We start from the raw sequence: 16,430 nt of genomic DNA on the forward strand, positions 1-16,430 counted from the left end.
GGCGTGTCCTGCGCGCGGGTCGGCGAGCCAGGGGTTAAGCGGCGCCGATCGCGGCCCTCCCTCGGCTCCCCTCCTCTGCGTGCAGATTTTCAGGCCCACCGAGCCGCCCGAGAAAGTTTTCAATTCGACGAGGCCGGAGTATTTCAGGGGCTGAGCTCCTTAGAAAGCTGCAGGGCCCCCGAGGGCCGACTGGCAGGGAGGGGGCGGCATGCCCCGTTCTGGGCACGCTAATTACGAGGATTCGGTTTCCCGGGTCTGAAGGAATGCATTACCTGCAGCAAAGGAGGCACGGCCTCTCAGGAAGGCCCCGAGAGGAAGTTGAATGCCCCACTGAATTCCAGCCCCATCCCTAGGTTTATACCGAGAAGCCCAGCCCATGCTGAGAGACTAATCGCTTAGCCCTTGTCAGGGCTGTTGTCCAATCAGCCCCTGAATAGCAAAACTTCACAATGCCGAGTATGAATTAGAGGGGAACAAATGTGGATGCAGACTTTTTTTGCAACAATACCTAACTGAGCCTTTCAGACAGGACAACGGATGCACAAAAGCTCGACGGAAATTGGAGTAACTTTTGGAGGCCCTTGTAGCTCCCGTCAATAAGCGTTAGCTCCACAATGGCTGCAAGGGCTTCCTCCATTAACACCCTCCCCCTTTCTGCGAGATGGATCAATTGTTCATGGGGTGGGGGGGAATTGTCATAAAAATTGGGCATTTTTGTTGTCCTTGTCTTGGAAACGGTTGCTCTCTGTTGAACGCGGCCCAGTGGATTTGTCTCCTTTTTATGTGAATGGTGGATTTGGTCATTACCTGGCCCACCCTAAAGTACTGACGATGCCCCCTCCCTGCTCTGCCCACCCCAAAAGAACAGAAGAGCTTCTTGAGCTACACAAATGTCAGGTCTCTGTTTTAAAATTTAGCTTTGTTTACCCAACAGAATGGAATTCATTACTGTGTAAAAGGGGTTCCATTTTCTGATCTTTTTATTCAAAATGTTGAGAGTATCAAAAAGCTCATTTGAAGGTCACAGGTTTATGTATCTATTCTCTTAAGTGTTTTAGAAATTCATATGGAGGACACAAAAGGTGGAAAATGTGAAAACATACTGTTCATTGTTTATCCTAACCTTGCCATGGTTATTAGATAAATGAGTGTAGGGGGGAAAAATGGCATTAAAAGCCATTGTGAACCGGGAAATTTTTTTTCCCCTGAAGACTGTTAATTTTAGCCCTTGATCTGTAAATGTCAATTTCTAATTCTTTTTACTGTGCAGTTTATATAACTTCTGCATTTCAAGTCTATAAAAAGCTTTTGCAGACTTTTCATAATGTAAGTAGCAATTTATTTCATTACAGTTTGAATTTTTTATGTAGTTCCTATGGACGTTTTGATGAAATTGTCAGGCTTAAAAGCTGGAGTGCTTTTCATTTGGGGGGGTGTGGACTTTTTTTTTTTTTTTTTTTTTTTTGCTCCGGTCTATTCTTGCTGGATAATTAAAAATTAGTGAGATTAATCAGTTCAGTGTTGTAAAAAGACCACGTTTTGGTTGGAACAAGGTCTGAGGCAAAATCATTTTATTTTTTTTATTAGTAAATGATTTAAAAGGTCTTTTCAACTAGTTATCCGAAGCCGATATTTAACTGTTACTTATTCCACTAATTTCTATCTTTTGTGAAAAGAACCTTCCAGCCTAAATCTCCCCGCTCTGTCCCATGCTAATTGCAGCTTACATTATATAAATGGCTTTGTAAAGAAAACTATAACTCGGAGCCTTGAAAGTTGCGTGTTTCTATTTGCTCAAACTTGATGCACTTGTTTGGAGAGGGTCATTGCAGGGAAAGCTGTGTAGCCTGTAAGAATGTCCTGGATAACAAGCTTAAACAGAACCTTTTGTTGTGCTTAGTATTCTCAGGACTCCAAAATGAGGCCTCCTTTTTCTAACTGCAGGCTGAAGTGGTTCATTACTGCTGTTTCCTCCGCCAGGCCAGGGCTCAGCCATTCCCACTACTGAAGGTCTGTAACTTCCTTAAAAAGAGAGAAGGAAAACATGGCCCAGAAAGGTCTTGTTAGCACTTCCTATGTGAAATTAGCAGCTTTCTAAAAGGTACAACTCCAATTACCTCACATTGTGGAGGCGAGCACAAACTCAACAATAAGCACAGCCCAGCAAGTGACATTCTGTCTTTCTAGAGTTACTTCCCTAATTAGGAATGAAGAAGCTCTATTCTGCTGAGTGCATCTATTTACAGTGGCCACAATGCTTTAACTTGAGCATCCTTCTCAAAGACCAGTGTTAAAAAACACAAGTGCTCTTTTCGCAGAGCCAGCTATGGTGAGGCGACACATTCCTAACGGTTACGCCCTTGGAAGGAAAAAAAAAAAAAGTGTAGCCGCTTTGGCCGGATTGTTAACACTTCAGGATTCATTTTCCACAATAACGCCCCTGCCCAGAGAGCTCTGGGAATTACAGTGGACAATGGGGAGGCATTCTTAGGAGGGTCTAATGATGGAATAAAAAGAAAAATATTTATTGCTTTTGACAGTTCCACAAGGGGCAAAAAATCCTTGTCGTGGCTAAAGTTTCCCTAGCTGTTGGAGGAAGGGTGGCTCACGGGGACTCAAACAGTCCCCGCTTCCTTTGTTAGGAGGCTGAGGACCAGGGCCACGCTGGGAAATTAAAGATTAGGTTCATTAAGGTAAGATAATTGTGCAGAGGCATTGTTGTTGATACAGGTGGAGAGATGGGGGCTGGGATAGGAAGCCCACTTACATGTAGGGACCAACGATTAAACAGGCTTAACAGACGTGCCACGCAGCTATGTTTATTATTTGCTTGGTGGCCGACCTGAGCTTTCACTGTTTCGTTAGTCAACAGCCTCCGCAAAGGAGGGCCAGGACTCCCTGCCGGGAACCAGGTGGAAGAGAAGGCAAAGCAGTTTCTGGAAAAGAAATCCAGTCCTGTGGGCCCTCCTCTCTCTCCGATGGCTGTTCCTACTTCTAAGTTCCCCTTTGTCCCCATCCCTGCCCGACAGGACCAGCCTTCCCTGAATAGGTAGGCATCGCATGCACCCTTTCCTCTCGGTAGAATCTGGTGATTGAGTTTTCAATCTGGGAGTTTTTACCAAGTGCTTTCCTTCCCCAGAGTTAACACGTTATCTCCTCAGAAACTGACTGTTTTGGAAATCTGGGCTACCTATCATTCAGTTCATCCTTCTGAAAAAACAAAAAATACCCAAACATGCCCCCCCATCCTACATACACGCACGCGCGCGCGCACACACACACACACACACACACACACACCCTCTCTGCATTGTTATTGCAAACGGTGTTTGTCTTGGTTAAAAAGAGCCCCTCCCTGCCCCCTCCCTAACTTGGAGACGCATAAACACTGAGAACTTTAAAAAGAAAAAAATGTGAGTCAGTCTGGTGGAATTCTTGTGAGCATGGGGTCCACCCCTGCGATTTGTTTGAAGGGAGAAGGTGCAAAGGGAGGCGCCCAGGTTGTGGTCAGATGGCTGAGCGTGTCTGGTGCAGCGTTCAAGGAAATCATTCCCACACAAGCCTCCCCTTTCCCCCCAGGGTCTTGGGCAGAAGGAAAATGTCTTCTTTACTTTTGGTGGGGTCAATAGTTCTATTTCTGGTGAGCAGCTGAGAAATGCAGTTAGAGTTGGAGATGTCTTTGATAACACATATCCTGAAAGAGAAGCACTTGTTTATTTGCATGATAGGGTCACTTATTGCACAAAAACTCACCAGCTTTCTTTTCTTTCCCCTCCTGTCCTCCCTCCAGCCCCCCTCTGAGGAAAATAAACAGTGTCATAATGATTTTGGTAAATAGAATGCTTTTTAAGTCCACCTAATCATGGGGCATTCTGAGAAGGCATTCTGAGAAGACCCTAGGATTTAGTTAGTGTTAGTGTGTAAAAAAGACAATTTTAGAGAGGTTTACATATATATATAGATATAGATAGAATATCACACGGAGAGAAGATTTTTCAGTAGTTAAGAACAAACATGTTTTGATTCCTTCAGATTCTATCATGTTGCTGTACTTCTTGTTGTTATTTTCTGTTAAAGGAAAGGTGACATTAGATTGTTGATTTCCTTGAGCCTGCCAGGCGTCTATAGCGTAGGGTGAAACGGAGAGTCTTTATTTTCATAGACTATATCAGAGAAGTTTGTGAATAAAACATTTTCAGTGTAACGTGCTTATCAGTTAGGGCAGAACTAGAAATAATTCTGCAACAAGCAGGCAACATTTACCAAACTTCTTGGTGTTTTTCTCCTCTTGCACTTATGTCAGGATTTCTTTTTATTTATTTCTATAAAGTGTCTTTTGTCCTTGAGAATGTTGAATAGACTTCTTTCAAAAGTTATCAGAGACCGGTCTGATAAATCAGAGGAGAAATTAGGAACATCTGAGTTATTTTCTAGGATGGGTTAATGAAGAGATGAGGATTTGCATTTTCTTTTAAAGACCTAATGAGCAAGCAAAACAGCCGGGGGAGGAAAGCTCTGAGGCTGTCACATTGTGATTTATCAGAAAGCAGAAAGGAAAATTTGATACAGACAAGATTCTCAGCTGCGGCTTACTAGAAGTGGAGTTAACTTTTTGAGAACAAGTGGGTAATCATTGGCCTTTTACAAATAAAAATATAGCCTGAAAACCTCGTTACAGTGTCCTCAGCACTTAAACATTTATCTCCACAAACGGCCCTTTAACAGAAAAGAAAGACTGTGTTGTCAATAATCAGAAAAGAAAACATTGCTTCCTGAACTAGTGGAAACTGCATTGATATTTTCAACCCTGCTGACTTGAGATTGTTAAAACCTTTTCAATAAGAGGCTTTTTCTTTACTGCCTAAAAAAAGAAAAAAAGCCTGTCATCCCATTGTCATATAAGGAGGAAAGCCTGATTTTGGAAATTATTTATAAATTTGAGATTCTTAGAACAATCGCCTTGAATATGGAACTGTGATTAAAGTTGGTAAAGGGATGGGAGTGCAGGGATGCTGCTACATTTCTCTGGTGTACTTGGAAGATTTCTCAGATGGGAAAGAAACCCAGAGCTTCTTCACTTCGGCAAACTGGAGCTCCATCCTTCCCCTTCCGACGTGCTGGGAGCCAAGGAGGCAGCAAACCAGGCAGCCAGGGAGGATTCTGAAAACCCTGTAAATTCTGCTTACTAAGCCAAGAGGGTTTTAAATATCTCAGGCTATTTGCATCACAATTTCTGGAAATTCTGTTGGAACTTTAACATTTTATCTATTTCATAATGATTTTTAAAGAAATTTCCTACTCATAAAACTGTTTATGGGCTCTTTTGTACTTTATATTTGATATAAAAATATGAGAATATACCATGTTGAATTTTAATGAAAGCTATTAGGTTGCTATTCCCTAGTCTCTGCAGTTTTTTTTAATTAAGGTGAATTTACATAATATAAAATGAACCACTCTAAAGCATACAATTCAGTGGCATTTAGTATGTTTGCAATGTTGTGTCTGTAGTTTCATTTTTAGTCATAATTTCTCCCAGTTGCACAATCCCCAACAAGTCTTTGTAGAATAGTTATTATATACTGATACTCATTCAACAAACAAAATAGTCACTGAGAACATTGTTACATGAGTGGTACCAGGCTAAGCTCTGCTGTGGGTTATAAAGATGAAAAGGGACCTTCATGTCCTCAAGAATTTTTTTTTTTTTTTTTTGTCCAATAGAGGTAAAACCTGTGCTATAGGCATCAACAACTTTAGTCAGGGAATACTTATTAATTTTATTAATAAACTTTATTCAGCCCCACAGAGTTTTATCATCCTAAAACATCACGGTGTTGCTGAGTATTTCTCAGCAACATTAGCCAGGATAATTAGACTACAAAGCGTTGAGAATATTTACTGTACTGTTTTTCTCAGAGTGATTTCATTTTCTCTGACACGTTTCAAAGTTTCCAAAACTTGTAATACTTTGTTCAGCATGTTCCCTTTGATGGGTGTTTACATTGAGTGGGTCTTTTATTTCAGTGTGAAATTCTCTCTGTAGCCTTTCAGCAAATTTGAGCTTGTGTGGTGGTGAAAGGTGGGAGGAGGCTCCACGGGGATAGAAGTTGCCTAACTTTGCCGGAAAACTATGCATTTTTTTCAGGAAACTTGAAGGCAAATGCTGACTGTGAGGCCAATGGTCCAGCATACTTGAAGGGTAGTGATAAAAGTGATGAAACCAAGAATGCATGTACCCTAAACTAGATTTTAAAGATGAAAACTGTTTAATGTAAGAAAAAAAAAAAGCATGATCCATCTGTTAAAATATTTATCTTTTTCTGGAAAACTATATCTTTTTCAAATAAGATCTGTATTTTATACTGAAGATGGTGCTGATGATGATAGTGGTGGTTTGGAGGTGAGAGAGTTGGTACAGAGGAAATGTGACAAAGAACTTGCCTCAGTAACGTTAGGTTATATGGCTTTGTGTAATTGGTGAGTGGAGGGTCTTCTTTGACCTTGAATATGGAAAGATAGGACTTCCCTGGTGGTCCAGTAGTTAGGACTCCCCACTTCTATTGCAGGGGGCATGGGTTTGATCCCTGGTCAGGGAACTAAGGTCCTGCATGCCCTGCGGCGCAGCTAAAAAAAAAAAAAAAAAAAAAAAAAAATGAGTGGGGAGGCTTAAGGAGCGGTATTAAAATTTTTTTAAAAAGAAAGATAGAACAAATGGACAAATATTTGTTGGGTCCACTTTAAGCAAAGGCTGTGCATAGTGTCATTTGGGGGAAGAAAGACAGTAATCAAAAGAGCACAGTTTCTGGTTCTTGATTGTTGTGGGTTCCAGTCCTAGTTCTGGCACTTTCTAGCTGTGTGCCTTTGGGCAAGTTACTTATCTGCTCTGAGCCTGGATTCCCTCCTCTGTAGGGACAATAATAGTTGCCTTGCAGGGTCCCCTGTGAGGATCAGCAGTAGCACGGTGCTAAATCATATCCTCTGTGCTCAATAAACCAGTAATTGCTAAGACAAATACACATGTCAGTGCTGTTTGCCGTGCCTTTCAACCAGAGAACACAGTCTGACATTCTACCAGGGAAAACAAAGTCCCACTTGGTGTGAGTTTTGCAAATCATAAGGCACCAAATTAATTTGTCATAGTGTGTGTGTGACGTCAAGGGAGATCGTTTTTAAAGCCATCTAAGAAGGGAGGGAGGCTTCAGGATTAGTTATTTTGAATGGGAATGTCTAGAACCTGTAGCTTTGACTGTTGAATACCCCATCTCTTGCTGCCGCTGAAAGCTTACAAATAGCGCCTGAAAAATTATTTCAATTTGCCATCGTACTGGAACCATCAATTTATACCTGAAATGTGTCAAAATGTTGGGTATTTCTATAATGATAAAATGATTGGAATTGCCATGTTTAATTAAAATGTTAATCCACTGTCATCTTACATGATCTCTATTTATAGAAAATTTTCTATTTGCTGTTAAGATGTTTTATTATTAAATGAAAATCCTGCTGTTTAGCCAATGGCTGATGCTAACTTAAGCAAGAGGTGACAGTCTGCTAAGGGTGAGGAGAGGTGACTCTATCAGAAGACTGTCTCTTAGTTGAAGAAGGAGTGATGCAGGGGAGCTAGAAAGACCACCCTGTCTGAAAAATCCTCCCCAGCCTTCTCCCTGGTGTCCAAAATCTTTTAACAATAGACCTGGCTGAAATGCAAATGCTTTGGGTAAAAGGAACACAAAAGTTTGAGTTAAAAAAAAAGGTATACAATGCCTGACACCCAGTCCTTTTTTGAGAATGAGGGTGGGAGGCTTGAGGGGTGCAACCTGGGAAGAAGGCAAGGTATCCTGACTGAATTTATAATTTTGCTGAAATTGACCCTGAATCAGAGGAAAACCAGATTTCCTGGGGGTGGAGGGAAGGGGGAAGGGGGAGGGGGATTGAGCCTGAAACCTTGACCTTAGGAACTGATGTTATCTCTACTCTCTTGTCTAGAGGATGATTGGATACAAGGGCAGTCTCTGTTGAGGTACAAGAGCAGATCCCTGGGTCTGCATTCTGCATCCTTGGGAAGGACCTGGAATATTCCAACTACAAGGGTCCCTTCTTAGATTGGATTCAGCTCATCCTACCTGGGTTACTTGCCCAACCAACCTTCCCATCTGACTCGTTCAGGGCTTGAGGGATGTCATCTTCATACCATCCATCCCCTTCCTTCTATCTCCAGTCACCTTGGCCCTAACCACCCTCTTACTACCTGTGTTGATGTAGCTTCTGGCTCCTGTTTCCCATTCCTTGGTCTGCTATTGTTTCCTCTTCCCCATTCATTGGTCAGCTTCTAGCTCCTCCTCCCAGCCACTGGACTCCTTGGACTCCTTCACCTCCTGACCCTCTGGATGCGCTTTCCCAAGTGGCTTTTGTTCTCCCTCCCAGCCCAGTCCTTCCTGGGGTGGTGTCTCCAGGATCGACCCATTCCACTCACTTCCCACCCAAGCCTTCGCCCCAGCACCACTCTGTGAAACGTCAGTGCTTTCTTCCCTCGCCTGCAGGACAGCTTCATAGGAGGTGGTGTTGAAACATCTCAGCCTCATGCCTGTACTTCCCTACAAAAGCTGCTGGCTCTGGGAGGCTCACAGAGCCCTGCCTTCCTGCAGTTACTGTTTCCTCCTGCTTAATGGTTCTTCCCCCCATCTCCCTAAGCCAAACCGTACTCAAGGAATACCTCCTCTGTGATGCCTTCCTTGATTTTTATATTTTATAGCCTTCTCTGGATAAAACTCATTTAAAAATTTGTAGTAAAAATACATAAAATAAAGTTCACCATTTTAGCCATTTTTTAAGTGTAAGTTCAGTGGCATTAAGTGCATTCAAAATGTCATGCAACCCTTAGCACTATCCATCTCCAGAATTTTTTCATCATCCAAACAGAAGCCCCACACCCAGTAAACAGTAAGTTCTCATTCTCCTAGTGGCTTGGGGCTTCTATTTCACTTTCTGTCTCTATGAATTTAAATGCTCTAGGTACCTTCTATAAGTGGGATCATACAATATTTGTCCTTTTCTATCTGTCTTATTTCACTTAGCATAATGTTATCAAGGTTCATCCATGTTGTGATATGTCTTGGAATTTCATTCCTTTTTAAGGCTTAATATTTCATTGTATGCAGACCACATTTTGTTTATTCATTTGTCTGTGGTGGACATTTGGGTTGTTTCTACCTTTTGGCTATTGTGAATAATGCTGCTGTGAGCACTGGTGTACAAGGGTCTGTTTGAGTCCTGGCTTTCAGTTCTTTTGGGTATATACCTAGGAGTGGAATTGCTGGATCACGTGGTAATTCTATGTTTAACTTTTTGAGGACCTGCCAAACAATGATCATTTCTATGACCCATTTATGAGACACTTTCTGGTTTAGCAGATGCTGGCTGTTCCATTAGCTTCTCAGAGCAAACCTATGAGGCAAACACTGTTATTTTATTTTTTATTTTTTTCTCAGTACGTGGGCCTCTCACTGTTGTGGCCTCTCCCGTTGCAGAGCACAGGCTCTGGACACGCAGGCTCAGCGGCCATGGCTCACGGGCCCAGCCGCTCCGCGGCATGTGGGATCTTCCCAGACCAGGGCACGAACCTGCGTCCCCTGCATCGGCAGGCGGACTCTCAACCACTGCGCCACCAGGGAAGCCCAAACACTGTTATTAACATCGCCTTTATTCAGGTGAAGAAAACGAAGCTCAGAGAGGTTCAGTGACTTGATCAGGGTCACTCACCATGTTGCTGGGGACTTTGGCCTTAAAACAAGATTATGTGACTATGGTGTCCATAGGCTTTCCGGTGTCATGTGACACCCTTTCAGTGTCCCCTCATTGCTTTATCCCTACTGCTGGAATGACCTCTATGTCACCACGATTATGAACATGTCTGAGTCCCTTTCCAGACTGTCAACCTCAAGGACAGGGGCTGTGTCATGATTATCTTTGTCTCTCCCATGTTGCACAGCGTCTGGTACATGATAAACCCTCAATAAATGCCAGTTGAATGGGTAAATGAATGCATGGGGTCTTGAGGGAGAGGAAGGTGAAAGGAGAGAGGAGCCACAACAGAGAAATGGCCCAGAGGGCCTCGTGATACCTTCCTGTTCTGCTCCAGACATGCAGATGGAACTGGTGTCTCCGCATTGATGGTGACCTCCACCCCCTCGCTCCTCAGAAGGGTCATTTCTCAGTCTGATTTCCCTGGCTCTGGACATTCCTGGTCATGATGTGTTCCATATACTGTTGTGGGGGTTTTTTTTGCGGTACGCGGGCCTCTCACCGTTGTGGCCCCTCCCGTTGCGGAGCACAGGCTCTGGACGCGCAGGCTCAGCGGCCATGGCTCACGGGCCCAGCCGCTCCACGGCATGTGGGATCTTCCCGGACTGGGGCATGAACCCGTGTCCCCTGCATCGGCAGGCGGGCTCTCAACCACTGCGCCACCTGGGAAGCCCCCACATACTGTTTTGATGCTCACTGCTCCTCTGCCTCCTCGGCTGCCACTGACATCAGGCATTAGGTCTGCACCAAAAATAGTGCCAGGCACACAGGAGGTGCTCGGTACATGGCTATTGGCTGAATGAATTTTGCAATGACTGGGCCTCAGGGGGTCACTCCTCCTCACTTGTCCACGCACCAGTGGGAGACGTGTCAGACGGAATGCAGGAGGCCCAGTTAAATGTGAATTTCAGGTAAACAACAAATACTTTTCTTTAGTACATGCTTATGCTAAAAAAGTTATGCATTGTCTATCTGAAACTCACATTTAACTGGGTATCCTGTACTTTTATTTGCTCAATTGGCAACCCTAGTCCCTAGGTACTTCTTAATGTCACATCACCAAAATTCTCAGAAATGCCAAAGAGAAGAGTAGGAAACTGGTTTTCCAGAGCTAAATTGCTAACTATTTTCTAATCTTAAAAATGCAAACGCGAGACATTTTTTTTCCTAAATGGAAAATAATCCTACACATGCGGCAATTTAATTCCCACTTGAAATTGCAGTTTCTGGCTGCTCTGCTCTGGTGTCAGAATATTTCAAGCGTCCATACACTCTGGCTTCGGCTAATCTTGGCAAACCCAAACCATCCACTCTGGGGATGCACGTGCCTGGGATCGTTTGGGACATTCCCGGAAGGCTGACACATGTGAGTCTTGCTCACAGCAGGCCAACCATCCTGATGTGTGGCGTTTATTACACTCATCTTTCTGCACGTTCTACTGAGCTTGACCATTCTATAATCCAGAACTTCCTGCTCAAGACTTCATTAGGAACCTGACTCGGTTTCCCCAGAAGCTTCTTTTTCATTGTGGCACTGGCAGGAGACGCTCTCTTATCTCCCTGAGGGTCCTTCTGAGTTCACCTGAGTGAGAGGCCTGGGATCAGCTCCGTTCACCGGATGCACCTCAGACTTCCTGGAATGAAGGAGGGGCAGGGGACCCGGGCGAGAAGCAGAGTCACTGCCTGTTTGACAGGAGTAGAGCCTGCTGGGGCTTGGGGCGCTGGGGCCCGAGACCAAACTGGGGTGGAGGTGGGGGCCGCCGGAAAGGGCCCAGAGAAGAAAGGAAACTCTTTCATGGGTGTTTACTCCTGTGGTTATCCTCCGAAACACTGAATTTTAAACCCCCTTCGCCTGGCTGCTGGTCTAACTCACCTAATTTAATCTTGCCGGGATGCAATGACTTACGCGTCTGCTGATTTGGGGATTTCTAAAAAAACATTAGCTTTTCAGCCTTAGGAGCAGCTGCACTGATGAAAAGCAGTGGACAGGAGGTGTGGTGCCATGTGAGCGGCAGTAATGACGAATGGAGGGACCGAGAGCAGAGACACACCGGGGTTGGGGGGTGGGGACACGGGGCTGCCCAGCCGCTCAAAGGCACTTTCAAAAGTTTGGGGTCTCTCCCAGGTGATGACAGGCTGGGAGGAGGGCAGAGAGGTCACACAACCCAGGGATGTCCGAGTTACTGAACGTCTGAACTTGGCATCTTGAATTTAGGAAGTTCTTGGGCTGAGGGACTGAAAAGCCTGTGTCCTTCCAGGGCCTCACTTTCCCTCCGGCTCAAAGTGTGGAGGGCAGTCTTGGTTACCAGCTGTCCAGGACAAGGGGACGCTGCAGGGACTTGGCCTACTTAGGAAGACAGATACCATCCAAAGTCAAGTTAGAATAGGTCCAAAGTGAACACAGCTGAGGATGCCTTTCCGGAAACATCTGTGGGGTGGGGAGGCTGGAAGGTTCAGTGGTGCCACGCGGGGTGAGTTATTCTTTGAAAGCTCTGCGCCCCTCTGGACTAGGAAATGGAATTTGCCTCATAACCTAAAATCCCAGCTTTGCTTTAGCTGTTACTCACTTGAGGGGACCTGGTGGGAACTGGATGACATGGGGCCAGGCAGTCCAGGGAAATCAGCCTGCCCTTTGGGACTGTGCCAAAGTCCCCAAATTTCCCAAACGCCGGGGCTCAGGCTGAAACAGAACACCCCACAGGGACCTCATCAGCCAATGCCCCATTCCATTCTGTTTTCAAAGGCAGGAGTTATATGGGGTAACGTAGCCCTAGGTTGCATTTTATAATCTATAATTGAAAAAAAAATTTTTTTGTTTCTATCAGGAGATACCTGAGAGGGGGGTCCATGGAGATGTCATCATCTGATTACAGCCACTGAGGGGATTATATAGAAGACTTGACCTGTGAGTTGCCCTAAGGAAGTGGCCGAGGGGGGGAGGGGAGAAGAGGGTGTAGCGGGGAGATGGCAGGTCAGGGTTGGTGGGTCCCGTTAAGTCCCACAACCCTTGCTCCATAAGGAAGGGCCTCCTGGTGGGCACCGAGAAGCCATCTAGAGACTTCCGAACCCTCAGGAAGGCCCAAAGAATGAACCAGATCCCAACCATCCAGAAGCCTGAATCCAAAACACGTCAACTGTTTCCTTCCTGGATCTGGGGGTTCCCTCCCAGGCAAGACCCTCTCTGACATGACCAACAAAGTAGGATTATTTTGTGAAGTTCTAAGAGATCAGATGATGGGGTTTTATAATCTCCACTTCTCCATTCTCTTCCCTTTGTGGAAAGTTATGTTCATTCTATGTTTGTGTGATGTGTAGGTTCACTGGGAATGGGGTTTTGCTGGTGACACATGGGACAGGAAGAGCTGGACTGGCATGGGGTGGGGGGCTATGAACAAGCCATGTCTGTGGTTGGGGAGCCACCTGGATGAGGTGGGGAGTGGACCCTCCAAACGCTCCTGAGAATAGAATCAGAGATGGGGCAAGGAGGCTGAGTGGGGGGAGTGGGCGGGCCTTCCTCTCTGAGCCTCTCTCCTGGGTCCCCCTCTTCCTTCCCATTTGCCCGTTGATGATGTGGCGATGGCCAGAGGGGAGCCAGCGAGCTGGCCTCTTGTATAATCCGATAATTGGCTGTAATCCGTGTATGACATATTTGGAGATCTGCCTCCCCATTAACTCCTACTTGAGGGATAATCACATCTCCATATACGAGCCTTTGGGCCAAGTTCTCCCCTCACATTTCTGAAGCTCCTATCATGGACTCCACTCTACCAAAGACAGTTGTAATTGCCCACACACTGTTTGTTACATTTTTTAACATACCATAAAAAATTTTTTAAATCTATATTCAAAGGGAGGGCCCTCCATTGACATCTTTGAGTAAAGGTGGGAGAAAAATTCTTAGAAGCTGGCAGAGTGGGGGTCTGTTAGGCAGAGTATGCATGTACTCGATGTGACAGAGAGGGTCTTGACAAGAATCCTGGGCATAGGGGTGCAATGTTGAGGGGCAGGGATTCACATTATAGGTGTGAAACTACAGCAGTGCCTCTGGTTGTCATGGAAACAGCGCTCGGAGGTTGTAGATGTGGGAGGGCCCGGGTGGGAGGCCTGATACTCTTTCTAGGAGGGGGCAGCAATGAGCCAAGGTCAGGTAACTGTGCGAAGAGTCTGGTTTGGAGCTTCTGGGAGTTCAGCCCTTTCTCTGTGCGCTGGCCTCTGAGCATTGCTCAACACTGCCTGCTCTCTGGGTAGGAAACCATTCAAGGAGAGGACAGAGACTCAGAGGGACTAGAGGTTGGGTGGGCAGTGCCTGCACTGCCCGCACAAAGAAAGCCTTTCAGCCCCTGAAGTGTTGCTCCCCGGGGCAGGAGGAAGCAGGCTAATGCAGGACAAGCGTGCAGATGCAGGCTGGAAGTTTGTGTTGAATATGGTACTACGTGCTGGTGATGAGTTACCCATTCATTCAGGCAGGCCTGCGGACTGGGGGGTGACATAGATGATAAACTGCAGGGAGGACCAAAGGGCCCCTCTGTCCCCAAATATCCCTCCAGAACTTGTCACAAGGCCTGACATCCACCATTTGTGTTCCGTGCCTTTGTCCTAAGCATCTTCTCCGCAGGCTTTTCCTTCCCACTGCAAGTTCTCCTAAGGAGGGGGTCCCACACTGAGTCCTTGTGACCTGGGCGTGGACTAGTTTATCAAATGCTTTGGCAAGATCAGAGCAGCACAGAGCCTCAGGGAACCTGGACTAGAGGAGGGATGCTGGGAGAAGGGAGAATGATGGAGAAATGAGGGGTGGGAGGTTCCAAAGGCAAACGCTCTGACCTTTTCAGTTTGTCCGTGTACCTGTCCAGGCTTGATGGGCAGCTTGGATGGTGCGTTGAAGGCATTTCCCATGATTCCTACCACTCTCGGTTCCGCCGTGCTTGAAGGCCTGATAGTTCAGAAGGTTGAGAAGCGGGTGCTCTGAAAGGCGGCAGTTGCTACTTGGGACACGTTTGTTTTAAGATCCCAAGCATCAGGAGGTGGAGAACAGTGCTTTCCCAGATGCTGCTGTTTGTCTCTCTTTGTGCTGGACCCAGGATGCCCAGCAAGTAGGGTACCAGATTAAACATGGGACACCAGGTCAAACTGTGCTTCCAGATGAACAGCGAGTGGTTTTTGTTTTGTTTTGTTGTTTTTGTTTTTAACATCTTTATTGGAGTATAATTGCTTTACAGTGGTCTGTTACTTTCTGCTGTATAGCAAAGTGAATCAGCTATACATATACATATATCCCCATATCTCCTCTCTCTTGTGTCTCCCTCCCTCCCTCCCTATCCCACCCTTCTAGTTGGACACAAAGCACTGAGCTGATCTCCCTGTGCTATGCAGCTGCTTCCCACTAGCTATCTGTTTCACATTTGGTAGTGTATATAGGTCTATGCCACTCTCTCACTTCGTCCCAGCTTACCCTTCCCCCTCCCCATTCCTCAAGTCCATTTTCTACATCTGCGCCTTTATTCCTGTCTGGCCCTTTGGTTCTTCAGAACCTTTTTTTTTTTTTTTTTAGATTCCATATATATGTGTTAGCATATGGTATTTGTTTATCTCTTTCTGACTTACTTCACTCTGTATAACAGACTCTAGGTCCATCCACCTCACTACAAATAACTCAATTTCATTTCTTTTTATGGCTGAGTGATATTCATTCATTGTATATATGTGCCACATCTTCTTTATCCATTCATGTGTTGATGGACACCTAGGTTGCTTCCGTGTCCTGGCTATTGTAAATAGAGCTGCAATGAACATTGTGGTACATGACTCTTTTTGAATTATGGTTTTCTCAGGGTATATGCTCAGTAGTGGGATTGCTGGGTCGTATGGTAGTTCTATTTGTAGTTTTGTAAGGAACCTCCATACTGTTCTCCATAGTGGCTGTACCAATTTACATTCCCACCAACAGTGCAAGAGGGTTCCCTTTTCTCCACACCCTCTCCAGCATTTATTGTTTGTAGATTTTTTTTTTTTTTTTTTTTTTTTTTTTTGCGGTACACGGGCCTCTCACTGTTGTGGCCTCTCCCATTGTGGAGCACAGGCTCCGGACGCGCAGGCTCAGCAGCCATGGCTCACGGGCCTAGCCGCTCTGCGGCATGCGGGATCTTCCCAGACCGGGGCACGAACCCGTGTCCCCTGCATCGGCAGGCGGACTCTCAACCACTGCGCCACCAGGGAAGCCCTGTTTGTAGATTTTTTGATGATGGCCATTCTGTCTAGTGTGAGGTGATACCTCATTGTAGTTTTGATTTGCATTTCTCTAATGATTAGTGATGTTGAGCATCCTTTCATATGTTTGTTGGCAATCTGTATATCTTCTTTGGAGAAATGTCTGTTTAGGTCTTCTGCCCATTTTTGGATTGGGTTGTTTGTTTTTTTGATATTGAGCTGCATGAGCTGATTTGTATATTTTGGAGATTAATCCTTTCTCAGTTGCTTCATTTGCAAATATTTTCTCCCATTCTGAGGGTTGTCTTTTCGTCTTGTTTATGGTTTCCTTTTCTGTGCAAAAGCTTGTAAGTTTCATTAGGTGCCATTTGTTTATTTTTGTTTTTATTTCCATTTCTCTAGGAAGTGAGTCAAAAAGGATC

This window comes from Mesoplodon mirus (assembly GCF_964341445.2).
Source record: "Mesoplodon mirus genome assembly, chromosome: 14".
Classification (NCBI taxonomy): domain Eukaryota; kingdom Metazoa; phylum Chordata; class Mammalia; order Artiodactyla; family Ziphiidae; genus Mesoplodon; species Mesoplodon mirus.